Below are 11,499 nucleotides of genomic sequence, written 5' to 3'. Positions count from 1 at the left end.
CACCAGCACATGGTGCGCCACTGCTATATAGCAATGGCGCACCACATGTCTGGTGCGCCATTAGTGGCCATTCCATCTATAGCCCTTTTCCTAGTAGTGTTTGTTGGGACCCGATGAATTGCGAGTTTATGATCAGATCTATCTATGAATATTATTTGAATATTTGTTGAACTCTTTTATGCATGATTGCTATAGCCTCGTATGTCTTCTTCGAAACTTTGGTTTGGTTTGGCCAACCAGATTTATTTTTCTTGCCATGGGAAGAGGTGCTTTGTGATGTTCGATCTTGCGGTGCTCAATCTCTGTGACAGAAGGAGACATGACACGCATGTATCATTGCCATTATTCCTACCTGAATAGATCTTGTCTACATCATGAGATCGTTCTTATTGCATTACTCCATTTTTCCATGAAATTTAATACACTAGATGCATGCTGAATAGCGGTCAATGTGTGGAGTAATAGTAGTAGATGCAGGAAAGAGTCGGTTTACTAATCTTGGACGTGATGCCTATATACATGATCATTGTCTTGGATATTGTAATAATTATTTGCTCTTCTATCAATTGCCCAACAGTAATTTGTTTACCCACCGTATGCAATTTTCTCGAGAGAAGACTCTAGTGAAATCTACAACCCCCGGATCTATTTCCTATCATATTAAAACCAAAAATACCTTGCTGCACTTTTTATTTATTTATTTTATTTTGTGTTTTTGCTATATCTATTTATTCAATCTCATACAATTTAATCTATCTCAATACCGAGGAGGGATTGACAACCCCTCTTACGCGTTGGGTTGCAAGTTTTTGTTGATTGTGTGCAGGTGTTGTTTGCATAGTGTTGCTTGGTTCTCCTACTGGATTGATAACCTTGGTTTCATAACTGAGGGAAATACTTATCGTTACTGTGCTAATCATCCTCTCCTCTTCAGGGAATTACCAACGCAGATACAAGCAATCAGCCTCTAACTTTACCTAAAGGCAATATAACTTCTTGGGTTGATTGTTGCAGCAAATTCTTATCTAAGTTTTGTCCACCAGCAAAACTTATGCAACTTCGTTCTTAGTTTATAGGTCTCAAGCACGAAGAACGAAAGCCACTAGAAACTGTCCTAACCAAGGAATGGAGGAATGATTACTCCTTCATATGTTTTATAATGGTTTAAATCCTATGTCAAAAACTATGCTACAGCTGTAGGAGGAACAATCATGGGAAAACCCATACATGGTGTCAAGAAGCTACTTGATGATATGCAAGAGAACCATGCCCAATGGAATGCTGAGAGAACTACGACCAAGAGGGTGAATGCAATTGAAGAAAATAATACGAAGTTGACAGCCAAACTTGATGAACTCATCTCCGTCATGAAAGATAAAGAAGAGGTAAACATAAATGCCATCACTAATGAAGAAGTTAGTGATGTGAATTTCATTGCTCGCAATAGCTACATTCCCAACTGAAAAAATGGGTATGCTCCTAGACTTCCCTATCTTAATAATAGTGGAGCACCAAATAAGTTTAATGGAGCTAGTAGCAGCAATAGAAATACTCTTGAAGATACTCTAAAAAGTTTTATTGCTAGTCAAACTGAGCAGAATGAAAGCTTCAAAAATGTTTTGAAGAACCATGATAACTTACTTGGTCAGTTGACCTGTAAGATTGTTGGACTAACAAATGATGTGCAGATGCTAGATGGAATATCTAAGAATATGGAAGCACAAGTAGCTAAAATTGTAGAGAGCCAAACGTTGGTCCTAGCTAAGTTTGCAGGTAAACTGGAACCTAACCCAGTTGAACATGTCAAGATGGTGAGAAGCAATGAAGCAAAGGCAGAAGAGCTTGACAAAAGCCATGTGCCAGAGTACACCTATGCCATTGCAGACTTCGTCAAAATGATAGCAATGAAGCATCCACTACCCAAGGTATCCAATGATAAGGCATAATGTCTTTGTTGATCACAGTGCAGCCAAGGTACGTGAGATTGATGATGAAAGAAAGAAGCTTTAGAGTAAGTTACCAGCTAAGCAAGAAGATGCTTTTGAGCCTACTATAGAGATTGATATTGGTTTAAATAAGTTCAATGCTTTACCTGATCTAGCGCTAGTGTTTCCACATCCCTAAGTCTGTTTATGACAGTCTCAATCTGAGTCCTTATGCTACTACTAAGATTAGATTGAATATGGCTAATTATACTTTTACTCAAGCAGTAGGGATTAAGCATGGAGTTATAGTTCAGATAAATGATTGCCTTGTCATGATTGATCTCGTGATAGTTGATATGCCCGAAGATCCTATTGGTCCAATAATTCTCGGTAGACCTTTTCTAAGGACTACCAAAGCTTAATATGGGGGCGACACGGTCGCTCACATGTTGCATGTCCTCCACTTGGCGGCGGGCTCTCACCTGAAGCTCGTCAAAGCGAGCCAAGAGGCGGTCGCAGCCACGGCCTGCCTCCACTGCCTCACAGAGGACCTCCTCGGCGGGCGCCTCAACTGAATCGATGAGGCGCCGCTATTGTGTGACATGTTCATGGCCGGTGTAGTCCACCTCCTCAGCCACATATTTTCTCTTCTACAACGGAGAGTCGAGTGCCTGACCAGGCGCCGTCAGTGAGGGGGCGGATCCGACATAGTACCCGCTGGTGCCGAGTCAAAGGAAGGAGGGGGGTTGGTTCTGACGAGATCTGCATTGGGGGACGGAGGTGCCCTATGCGGCCTGCCGCCGACCATAGACATATGGGGGAAGGAGGGGGTCGTGCGCACCATCGTCGCCGAAAAGGGGATTGTGGATTTTCCTGGATTCAATGGTGAATGAGATGGAACCGCTGCTTTAAAGAGCGGTGGCATACTGTGGAGTGGTGGGAAATTGAACTCTGCGAATGCAGTCAAGTTTGACTATGGAGGAATGGCAGGAGACAGACAGATGCTCGACCGTCCATCTTCCACCGGATGGCGGAAAGTGTACTGAATTAGCTTTTTCCTCAAATTACTTTTCAATCCGGAAATCATCCTGGATTCGAATTCATAGGGCCATAATTTATTTTCACTAGTTCACTTTTGATAAGTTTTTTAGGAGTAATGTAAACTTTGTAATGTGTAAAATCTATGGTATAATATACACATATGAAGACCATTATTTCAATTAACGTGTGCACAATGTCACATGTATGGATGGATCAACGTGTCCAGATTCGAATCGAAGTACAACCAAACAATGCCCTATTCGCTTGAGGCTTCTTCACCAAAGAACATGTCGTGCGCAGAACACAAGACATGTCTAGACTCAACCATTTCTTAAGTGACATGGAGCAAGTGACTGCTCAGTTCAAAAATAATTTGAGGGTTGGCTTGTGGAAATTAAACGCACACATGCATGTATGCATCGATCAACATGTCCAGATTCAAATCAAACTACAAGCAAACAATGCCCAATTCACTTGAGGCATCTTCATCAAAAAAAACCATGTCATATAGAAAGAACACAAGACATGTCTAGAATCAACTATTTTTCAAGTGACATGGTCAAGGCAAGTAACTGGTCAACAAAAAAAATGAGTGTTGGCTTGTGCAAATTAAATGCACACATGCACGTATGTCTCGATCAACATGTCCTGGTTCAAATGGAAGTACAACCAAACAATGCCCAATTCATTTAAGGCTTCATCACCAAAAGACCATGTCGTACACGCAGAACAAAAGACTTGTCTAGACTCAAGTATTCTTGAAGTGACATGGTCAAGGCAAGTAACTGGTCAGCACAAAAAATTTGAATGTTGGCTTGGGCAAATTAAACGCGTACATGTATCTATGCATCGATCAACAAAATGTCCGGATTCAAATCAAAGTACAACGAAACAATGCCGAATTCACTTGATGCTTCTTCACCAAAAGATCATGTCATACACGAAGAACACAATACATGTATAGACTCAACTATTCTTGAAGTGGCATGGTCAAGGCAAGTAATTAACTGGGCAGCACAAAAAAATTTGAGGGTTGGCTCGTGCAAATTAAACACACACATGCATGTATGCATCAATCAACATGTCCAAATCAAAGTACAACCATACAATGCCTAATTCACTAGAGGCTTCTTCACCTAAAGAACATGTCGCACCCGAGCATGATGAGTAAACACTTGCCTTTGGAACACCTACAGACCACATGTGGAGCCGGCGGGTTACCAAATCTCTCCCTAATCGACCAAACCTGCGGATTTTCAAAATTAGTTCACAGATTTCAGAAAAAGTTCATGAACATTTGATTTCAAAAATAGTTCATTAATTCAGAAAAAAGTTCGTCAATCTCAATTTGAAATAAAGTTCATCAATTTTGACAAAAAATCATCGATTTTGAAACAAAGTTCAGAAAACTAAAAAAATCATCGAATTTGAAAAAAGTTCCTGGATTTTCAAAATTAGTTCAAAATTTTTGAAAAAGTTCGTCAATTGTGAAAAAAGTTCACCAAATTTGAAAAAAATGCTCATGGGTTTAAAAAAGTTTATCGATTTTGATAAAAAAATGTCACATATTTCAAAAAGAAAAGGGAAAGGGGCCAAGAAAAAACAAAAATGGAAAAGGAAAAAAGAAAAAAAAAGAAAAGAAAAGAATAAAAAGAAGTAACCCTAGACTGCATGTGGAGCCTAAGATCACCCTAAACTGCATGTGGAGCCGGCGGGTTACCGAATCTCTCCCTTTTTTGACATGAAATACTCTTTGTTGCATGGTGATCATAGTGGCATCATTTATAAGAACATTTAAAATTTCCTTCGGTGGTTCTTCCATCCACCCAGCACAGACTGTGCTCCTAGCTAAATTAGCTAGATCATGGGCCACACAATTTGCCTCTCTAGGGGTATGCTCAAAAATAACATGGAAAAAATCACAAGCTAAGTGATAACTATTATAAAATATTGCAGCCGCGATTCCCAAGGAACGTCAACCATTCTTCATTGTCTCAATCACCTCGATGTTATCAGAATTCACCTCTATGTGATTGCATCCAACTATTGTTGCTAAGTTGAGTCCAAAGCGCAAAGCCATTGCTTCACCCATAAGAGCATCTCCACACCATTCAATTTTCCTGTTTCCAGCCGCAATGAACTTGCCCATCAAACCTACGGTAACCCTCTAAAGGCTCACATAAAATACAAGTCTTACACGCCTAAGATATGAACAAACGAAAATGCTGCATCCTCATTATACCCAAAGTAGCACGCTCCGCCGTTGATAGCCTTGGTACGGCCACCATGTGCACGTTCATTTCTCCTGGTGCTAGCCTACCTGGTATTCCTCCGTTTTGCCACCCAATTTTCATCATCTAAAGAGCTCATAGGCTGATCTCTTAGGTCTTAACCATGTTTAGCTTCAGCCCGTTCATTAACCTGTTTGTGAACACTTTGACAATGTACACCCACACCGTATCATCAAGCAAGAAACCAACAACGTCATCCAACTCAGAAATGAGATGTGCAGAGTTGGGTAATGCAATGTATGGTCGTAGGCGCCACCGGTATCATGCAATGCAATCATTTCTCACCCCCAATATCCAAGGTTAATGAGGAACCAATTTATTTTTTTTCCATCACACGAGAGCTTTGTGTAAAGACTAATGCTAAAACTTGCATCTCATAGGAAATATAAATTAGAGCATCCAAACAGTAGATACAAAACAAATCAGTGCTGAGAATTTTTAACGTAAATTGTTAAGCGTAGTAGTTCAAGCTCGACTTCTTCTTGGCTTGGACTTGTATTATCCCTTCATTGAAATCCTCGTGAGTAACCTGCACAAGTAACGATCCGTATCAGAAACAGCAAACACGATCGACAAAACAGTAATCAGATGTTCTCCGCATAAAGCACATATAACAATGCAAAGCAGAACACCGCAATTCCATGAGATGGACACTCAAAACATGTTGTGCAAGTATTGGAAATAGTAGTAACTATTGGATGCATGTCTGGATCCTAGTTTAGATTATGTGCAAGAAAAAATCACCACAAAATTGTTGTGTTAGAAAATATTTCCTGTGGTCATAAACACAAAAAACAATTATATAATTGCAAGGGTTGTACAAGAATTTTCAGGGTGCAACATCAGTGATGATACCTCGGCCCAAGATCAAACACATCCACACACATGAGGCAAATATTTCTTTCAGTTTTAGGATGACTAATCATCACCCCACAAAAAAAAAGGATGATTAATCATCAATCCCATTTCCTCATATATCTATACTACTTATTAGAGTTCTACTAGGCCTAAACACACAAAACAAAAACCTACCCAGACTTAGAAACTCCTAGCACATTACAACTTTCAAACTGATTTCAATTCCTACTTTTTCTGAACACACCTTCATGTGCCAAGATTATCCCAACAAAGAACTCAAGCGTAGACTGAAACAGGAAGATATTAAGTAGGCAGCTTTTAAATTAAGAGTCATGTAATTTCTAGCCAGTTTTGCAAATTCATGCTTTAGTTTACTCAGTCCATCTGCCAGCTCTTAACTAAACTAATGGTTTTCTTCAAATCACCCGTTCAAAAGGTTTTCAAATGTAAGGGTGTTCATAAAACACCAAACAACATGGTCGATAACTACAAAGGTATCACTCATTCTACTCCAGCTAGGGATGCAAAGTACAGTTATGAGAATGATATAAAGTCACACCTCTGCGGCATCTCTCCGTAGCGCGAGCATACCAGCTTCTACGCATACAGCCTTCAGCTGCGCTCCATTGAAATCGTCTGTTGAGCGAGCCAACTCCTCAAAATTCACATCTGGGTTTACACTCATTTTTCGTGAATGGATCTGAAGACAGCCATAAATAGCACATTAGCTCAAGCGTGATTCACCAAATAAAGAAAAAAGATGAACAAACTTAAGCGGATAAAGCAACATGCTGTGGAAACCTACTTGCAAGATTCTAGCTCTTGCTTCTTCAGATGGATGAGGGAACTCGATTTTTCGGTCCAAACGACCAGATCGCAGCAGAGCAGGGACAAGGATGTCAGCATGGTTTGTTGCAGCTATGACCTGCAAGTTAATCAATAATGCATCATCAAGCATATGAACAAAATGATCAATTAGAACTGATACACAATTATAACACAACTAAAAGGATTTCTAGCAAAAAGGTACCAATTAATGTACATTCAGAACATCAAATATTGACCAATGCATTCAGAACATCAAATATTGACCAATGCATTCAGAACATCAAATTGTGATCAATACTTTCTGAAAGCAACATGAGCATGAATTTGGCATCTCTATTACAATGAAACAATGTCTAATCTTGATAAGAAAGTGAATGGTCAACTAAACCACCAGGACAAGATGAAACCGAGAACGAATATTAGCATGTACCTTTATTCTGTCATCTCACTGCTAAATCCATCCAGTTGATTGAGCAATTCCAACATAGTCCGTTGAACTTCTCTATCACCACTAACTTCACTGGAAAATAAAGTAAATTTCTTGTTAACATATGTATGTAATAATGAAAACGTTTTTGTTTCACATGTTTCTGGACTAAAGCTTTCCCACAGAAGGAATTAGAAGCACAACAAGAATTCTAGCGTTTGTGATCATATATAGAAAATTAACACGTCTACACCACATCTGTGGTAAAATCATCCACCTAATACAATGTGGGAATGAAATAACCGTCAGAAGACATACACATACCTATCGAATCTCTTGGTACCAATTGCATCAATTTCGTCAATGAAAATGATGCAAGGAGCTTTTTCTTTAGCCAGCTGAAAGGCATCCCGGACAAGCTTGGCTCCATCTCCAATGAACATCTGAAGACATCCAAAAGAATATCATCTATCCCTCTACTGGTAACTACTCCCTCCGTTCCTAAATATAAGTCTTTTTAGAGATTTCAAATGGACTACCACATACGGATGTATATAGACATATTTTAGAGTGTAGATTCACTCAATTTTGCTCCGTATATAGTCACTTGTTTAAATCTCTAGAAAGACCTATATTTAGGAACGGAGGGAGTATATCCAAGTAATGTACATAAAAAAGATAAGATTATGCATGATAATGTAATGTTTAGTGTGATTGTTGAACAAGGATATTCCATGTTTGCCCTTCACAGATCTTTTATGCAGCAACATAATACACTTGAAGGTTACTATGGTATACGTGCACATGTTTTACTTTATGCACTTTTATTTCTCCCACCGATGTTTAACTAGTAATCATATACGAGGGTGTAGTCAACAACGGAAAGAACTAATGGAACAGCCATTTACAAAAAAGTTGCATTCACCATTACTATCCCCAACAAACTCTCTTTCAGATCAAAAGTGCACATAAAGAGCAAACAGAAACACAAAGTTGCAAGTATCAACATGGTCATACAAAAAGGAGCCACAAACTGATACATGATGGAGGCTAGTGAGTGAAGAAATTACCTGTACAAGCTGTGGCCCAGCTAATTTCAGGAATGTTGCATTAGTCTGTGCAGCACATGCACGAGCCATCAGTGTCTTCCCAGTTCCTGGTGGTCCATACAAAAGGACACCTTTGGGAGGACGAATACCCAACTTCTGGAACCGGTCTTTGTGTGTCATGGGCAGGACTATTGCCTCCACAAGCTCTTGAATCTATATCCAACAATACAAGATGCAAATGATAAGATAAGATCCAAGAGCAAGTGAGCACAGAAACATAATATTCTTGATTTATTAAGTGATGGCTCAACCTTTCTCGAAGGAGCAATAATACGACTAAGAACTTGCCACTTTTCAGAGAGGAAACACAAATAATTCCGACATTTATTCAGATAAAATACCTGCTCTTCAAGACCCCCAACATCATTATAATCCTCAGTGGGTTTTTCATCCAATTCCATTGCTTTTACTCGTGAATCATACTCTGAAGGCAGTGTATCTATTATAAGATAGCTATCCTTGTTGACTCCGACCAAATCACCAGGCTTGAGCGTGTCCGGGTCAACTAGCCCAGCCACAGGGAGGAATATAGTCTGCAGTCAACAAACAAATAAAGAACGTGAGTTTGATTTCTTATTTTCTTAAACTAAATGTCATGCTTAAGATCAAAATTTGGATTTCATAAAACAGTAAGAGCCTTTATCAATACAGATACATGTGAGTTCAGATGAGTCAAAATCATGACTCATGCAGGTATTTGGAAGTTAACAGTTGGGTAGGTACAGATTTCAAAATCATCTTTGCGCCAAATTGATTCGATGCAAAGATAAAGCTGACTTAAACTGCTAGCGTGGCACTACCAAGTATTTTAGTCGTTTCCATCATTTCAATCATACTAACTACTTATATATTAAACAAAAGGAAGCATCTCATTCATATGACGAAAAATCTATGAACCAGACAAACAGGGAGTTTCGTACTTGTCTTGTGGAGGTCTTCAAAACAACACATTTGCCTTTCCTTTGCGAGTCTAGATCAATGTTAGCACCATCCTCCTCTGCTTCATCCTCGGGGTTCATTTCCAAAACCTAGCACAATTTAGAAAAGCAGAAACCACATAAGTAAAAATAAAAACCATACAAAAAGCATATTCCAAACTAAAAAGAAAAATATTGTAAAATGTCAAAGCATAGGATGATAGGAAAGAGCAACTTCTGTAAATAACAATTAATTTTATCGCAATTGAAGTTGGGTCAAGGATGAAGTATATTTGAACACTTCAACTACTAAGAAGCACCATGCCATACTTAAATACACCATAATATATCATAATATGCAAATTATTAGTGTTAACCATCATATATGCAGGTTTAATGTTAATTTACCCATACTTTTTATAAGCTACACAAAGTTAATAGGTGCTAAAATAACAGTAACTAAGTTCCGACATAAATAAATGTTAGTATTCCTAACCAGGTCGGCTATAGCTGATAAAAGTAAAACACACAGATTAAAGCACTACTACTACAGTACCACTGCAAGGGCGGACTAGTTAACTCTACTGACTTACCACCAGACGTAATAGAAGCAATTTTATATTAAAAAAACAACAAGTACTTTCTTACCATCAGAATAAATTAAGCAAAAGGAAATTTTACCAGTAAACATGCAAGTCATACTAAAGCACCTATACAAACATGAAGCTTTCACTAATCTGCCTCGCATGATCTAAGATTAGTCTAAGAAGCAGGAAAACACAGCACAATACACGATCTATAACCTGATTAAGGGCGCAGGAGTAAAATTCGAGGAGCAATCGCGGAATCTACAGGGGAATATTTGTACCTCGACGGTGTTGCCGACGAGGTAGGGCAGTTGCTTGTTGAGCTTAATTTTCTCCTGGTTCTCCTTGGTCTTGCTCTCGAAGGTCTCCACTTCCAGGTTCGTCCGTTGCAGCTCGTCCTGCGCGCGCCGGGGTGAGACAGAAACGCCAACCGATCAGGCCTAAACCGAAACCCTAACTCCCTAAACAGAGGCGCGAGTCCCGCGAGACCCCCTGCTCAGCCCCGGCGGAGGCGAGGGGGGTCTGGGTTTGGGAGGGCGCGGCTTGCCTTGAGGACACGGGTCTCGTTGTCGAGGAGGCGGGAGGCCCGGCCGACGTCCTCCACGGACATGGAGGCCATCTGGTCGTCCTCCGCGTCGTCAACGGCCATCGGCGCCGCCGCCGCGGGCGCGGGTGACGACATCGGCGTAGGGTTTACGGGTGCGGCGGCGAGGACGCGGCGTCGAGATGGAGTGAAGGAGAGAGAGAGAGAGAGAAGTTCCTTCGTGCTGAGTTGGCGTCGGACTCTGCGGGCTCTCTTCTTTGTAGAACGGTACACTGTAGAAATTTCCTATTCTTCAAGACGCAAACGCTCATATACACGCGCATACACTCACCCCTATAGATGCACACACGCACATCCTATCTCTATGAGCACCTCCGAAACACTGAGCCGATATATCATCTTGAAATTTACGAAGTCGCCGTAGGCACCTCGTTGTCGACGGGAACATCTCCTCCCACTGAATGTGCATCGCCGTAAATCCTTAAATAAATCCAGGAATAAATACGAGCACCAAGACTTGAACCTTGGTGGACTTGGAATATCACAGTCCATCTAACTATCCAACCATGGGTTGGTTCGCTCCTATTCTTCTCCTGTTGCGGCATATAGACGATATATCGCACAGGCAACAGCTACATGGGCAGACCATTTAAAGATTTTCTTTCTTTTCTTTTCTTTTTTCATTTGGTTTTCCTTCTCTTTTCTGAGTGTTTTCTTTATCTTCACCGGTTTTCACTTGGTTTTTTCTCTTTTTTAAATATGTTAAATATTTTTAAAATACACCAGCATTTTTATTTCTTCTTCTCTTTTCTATTTTTTTAACTCATGAACCTTTTTAGAACGTATGATGATTTTCTGTATGTACGTGCATTTTTTAGACATATGAACGCTTTTATAAGATGAACATTTCTTTTAAAGAACAAAGAATTTTAAATTTTATGAACATTTTCAAATGTCTGAACATTATTTTGT

At 39.8% G+C, this 11,499-nt stretch overlaps 1 pseudogene; it reads right to left on the bottom strand.

Annotated features, from left to right (window-relative positions):
- Nucleotides 1-5,511: 5,511 nt before the first annotated feature.
- On the bottom strand, nt 5,512-10,784 carry LOC123168410 (26S proteasome regulatory subunit 6A homolog; annotated as a pseudogene).
- Nucleotides 10,785-11,499: the final 715 nt, after the last annotated feature.

This window comes from Triticum aestivum, chromosome 7D, assembly GCF_018294505.1.
Source record: "Triticum aestivum cultivar Chinese Spring chromosome 7D, IWGSC CS RefSeq v2.1, whole genome shotgun sequence".
NCBI lineage: Eukaryota > Viridiplantae > Streptophyta > Magnoliopsida > Poales > Poaceae > Triticum > Triticum aestivum.
The sequence above is the reverse complement of the archived record's forward strand: the minus strand, read 5'-3'. Positions and strand labels throughout refer to the sequence as shown.